The sequence below is a fragment of the Lactuca virosa genome, chromosome 4 (genome assembly GCF_052849685.1).
Source record: "Lactuca virosa cultivar CGN04683 chromosome 4, Lactuca_virosa_CGN04683_v6, whole genome shotgun sequence".
Lineage (NCBI taxonomy): Eukaryota > Viridiplantae > Streptophyta > Magnoliopsida > Asterales > Asteraceae > Lactuca > Lactuca virosa.
The window spans coordinates 257,055,113-257,059,549 of record NC_136429.1 but is presented as its reverse complement, the minus strand read 5'-3'; positions in this window follow the sequence as shown (position 1 = coordinate 257,059,549).

The following is a 4,437-nucleotide window of genomic DNA, read 5'->3' as shown; positions in this document are numbered from 1 at the left end:
TTCCCCATTATTATATGGAGTATCTGATATCATTCTGGTATATTTTCATAATGGTGGTTACGTGGCGATTTGTGACTAGATCCGGATCGGGATCAGGGGATGGGACTCAAGGTGCACCAGCAGAGCCCAAGACTATCGGTTAGATCAGGTCGGATGAGTTGGACGCCAGGATTCGGGAAATCCTACATGATGAGGTTGCTACATTTTTTTGGGCTGAGTTGCCGGAGATGTTTGCGTCTATTTGTTGGATTAGATGTCTAAGCCCATAACTATTGTTGGTATGTACTTGACCCGAGAGTAGCATGGTCCATTTGGGTTGCATATCATCAGGACAATTTGTTAGGATGGATTCTTGAGAGAAGGTTATATATGGTTTGTTAATATATTATAAGTTATAATATATTAATATGAAATCATATGTTTTAATTAGTATTGATCAAGAATTAATTTTGTGATCAAAAGAGACTGATTAAATCTATGGAGACTAACTATGGTAATTAGTTATATTTATATGTGTTGGGCTTATGATCCATGTTGGACCAAGTTTATGCATGGATACATAAAGAGTTGGGCCACATGAACCATGGATCATAAACCCATGGGCATGGATTTGGGTTATACTCGTGACCCTTGGAATCCACCATATAAATAGGTTGCTTCATGACCAAAAACGGGTACTTCTAGTTCTTAGAGAAACATGGTGGTTTTTTGGGTGCATGGAATTCTCTCTCAAGTTCCACCTTTGTTCATCATGTGTTGTCACTTCATTTGAGGCTTCCACACTATTGGGGCTAAGCTCTTAAGGCCAAATACATCAAGACTTCAAGCTACATAAAAAGGTATGTTACCCTAACTAGTATCTTGTATGGTATATGTCAATTGCATGCTAGTTATAGGTTTACTGATTTGGAAACACCATTACATGTATACATAGTGAAAACATAGATCCAAGGCATTTAGGGTTGTATGTGCACCATAGGATGTTGTAATATACCAAAACCCAACACTATTAAGACCGCTATGGTCGAGTACTTTGATGAGCGTTATGCCGCCATCGCTGAGACGGCTGCCGCTTCAGCTTCTGCAGCCGTAGCAGCTGCAGGAAGTGGGGCCAGTCGGGATTTCTAGTACCGGGACTCCGATAACATGAATCCCCCAACTTTCGATGGGACGCAGGAACCGATCATAGACATGAGGTGGCTATCTGAAATTTATGGATGCTTTTTCACATGCTCTTGTCCTACTGCCCAGAAGGTCTGGTGTGATCTGAACCTGCTTAGGTCCGGACCAAAGAACTGCAGTGACATGGGATCAGTTCAGGGAGATGTTCCACTCCCACTACATACCATGGGTCGAGCGAGAGCAGCTGGCTCAGGAGTTTTTGGATTTGAGGAAGGATGTGGAGTTGGTGACGGAGATCACCCGTATGTTCACCGAGAGGGAAATGTTTTTCCCGGAGTTTGCTTCCGAGCAGGCTCAGATGACACGTTATCTGAACATGCTCAAGACTGACATCTGAAAGTTTGTTGCTACCCAACGATGTGACACACTACTGGAGTTACAGGAGGCCGTTAGGCCGTGTGAGCTTGAGATTGAGTTATAGTTGTGAGAGTAAAGGCAGGCCCCGACGCAGTCACAGCCGGCGCCGAAGCGGTTTAAGACCGTTGATTCTAGGTCCGAGGCCAGCGTGGCCGTACTTGTGGAAAGTGCGGTAAGGTTCATTCTAGAGCATGTCGATCTGGTAGTGGGTGGCACAAATGTGGTAAAGAGGGGCACTATGCAAGGGACTGTCGCCAGTCCGCCCCTACTCCGGATATGAGGATCTGTTATCATTGTCATCAGGTTGGTCACGTGAAGACCAACTGTATAGTGCTCACTGCCAGGCCGGCGCAGGCTCCAGCGCCGACTACACTGAGGATTACTGACGGGAGTCACGGTAGAGCAAGGCCCCTGAGGGCTCAGGGACATGCCTTCCAGCTCACATTCGAGGAGGCCAGGACAACGCCAAATATGGTTGCTGGTATGTTTCTATCCCTTATGTTATTGGTTATATTTATTTTATGCTTATATGTGTTGTACCTATGTTAGGTACGTTCTTAGTGAACTCCTTACCCGCTCTGGTATTGTTTGACTCGAGGGCGAGTCAGTATTTTGTCTCGCAATCTTTTAGTAGGAAGTTCGGTCTGCCCTTAGGAGGCTAGAGTGTCCATTGCGGGTCTCCATCGCCAACGAACACGGGATTTCTGCTTCTTCAGTCTACCGGGGTAGCGTTCGGGAGATCTTCGGGGTATCCTTCCCGATTGATTTGATTCTGATTCCCATGGGGGAAGTTTGTGTGATAGTGGGTATGGACTGGCTGAGTCGATTTGGTGTCGTGGTCGACTGCGAGGGTCAGCGTGTGGTTGTTCGAACCCGAAGTGGGGGAGAACTGGCTGTCTATGGCGAGGGCACCAGGTTTGGTTCAGGGTTCTATTCAGCTGCCAGGGCTCGGCAGTATATTCAGCACGGGTGTGCGGGTTATCTAGCGTATGTGGTGGATATGCACGTCAGAGATCAGGTCTCGGTTTCAGAGGTTCCCATCGTCAGGGAATTCGCCGATGTGTTTCCGGAGGAGTTACCCGGAGTGCCTCCGAGTAGGCAGGTCGAGTTCAGGATCGACCTTGTGCCAGGTGCGGCCCCTATCACCAAGGCGCCATACTGATTGACACCACCTGAGATGTAGGAGCTGTCATCTCAGCTACAGGAAGTGTTGGGCAAGCAGTTCATTCGTCCGAGCAGTTCTCCGTGGGGAGCGCCGATTTTCTTCGTCGGGAAGAAGGATAGTTCACACCGGATGTGCATTGACTACCGGGAGTTGAACAAGTTGACTGTGAAGAACCGTTATCCACTACCACAGATCGATGATCTCTTTGATCAACTACATGGAGCATCTTAGTTCTCCAAGATAGATTTGAGGTCTGGGTACCATTAGGCCAGGGTACGGGAGGAGGACGTAGAGAAGACCGCGTTCCGGACTTGTTATGGACATTACTAGTTCATGGTGATGCCGTTTGGGCTCACCAACGTGCCATCTATATTTATTGACCTAATGAATTGGGTATGCTGACCGATTCTCGATCGCTCAGTCATTGTGTTTATAGATGACATCTTGGTGTATTCCAAGACCAAAGAGCAGCACGAGAAGCATCTGTGGGAGCTATTGAGAGTCTTGAGACGAGAACGGCTTTATGCAAAGTTCTCGAAGTACGAGTTTTGGTTACGAGAGGTTCAGTTCCTTGGACATCTTGTTAACCAGGAGGGGATTTTGGTCGATCCGTCCAAGATCGAGGCGGTTATGCAGTGGGAGGTTCCAAAATCTCCCTCGGATATTAGGAGCTTCTTTGGGATTGGCAGGGTACTACCGGAGATTCATTCAGGATTTCTCCAAGATTGGAGTACCCCTCACTCGTCTGACGAGGAAGGGGTTGGATTTCCGGTGGGGCCCCGAGCAGCAGAGGGCATTTGAGACCCTCAGACAACGACTTTGTGAGGCTCCAGTCTTGACTCTCCCGGAGGTAATTGAGGATTTTGTAGTGTTCTGTGATGCATCCATCACAGGACTGGGAGCGGTCCTCATGCAGAGAGGACGAGTGATAGCCTACGCGTTGCGACAGTTGAAGCTGCATGAGACGAGATACCCCACACACGATTTGGAGTTGGGAGCGGTGGTATTCGCTCTCAAGATTTGGAGACATTACCTCTACGGGGTCCGTTGTACCATATACACGGACAACAAGAGTTTGAGACACATCATGGATCAGCTGAACCTGAACATGAGGCAACACAGGTAGCTGGACGTAGTCAAGGACTATGACTGCGAGATCCTTTACCATCCGGGTAAAGCAAATGTAGTGGCAGACGCCCTGAGCCGGAAGTCAGCTGGATCTTCCATTCCAATGACATGTATGAGGATATCATTGGATTCTCCACTTGTAATCTTGATCAAGGAAGCTCAGGCCGAGGGTGTACGGCAGGAGAACTAGAAGCTTGAGAGGATTAGAGGCGAGATCACCCGATTTATGCAGGATAGTCGGGGATTGTTGATCCGTTGTAGTTGGATCTGGGTTCTGATGTCTGGTGGGGTTAGACATATTATACTGGAGGAGGCTCATAAGTCTTGTTTCTCTATTCACTTGGGGGCCACCAATATGTACCGGGATCTGAGTTTGAGTTACTAGTGGTTATGCATGAAACGAGAGATCGCTTGGTACGTTGAGAGGTGATTGACATGTAGGATGGTCAAGGCCGAGCACCAGAGGCCACATGGCAATCTGAAGCCACTAGAGATTCCCATGTGGAAATGGGAGCAGATCACAATGGACTATATCACCAAATTTCCGAGAACGGCAAAGGGTTTCGACGCTATATGGGTCATCGTGGATCGATTGACCAAGAGTG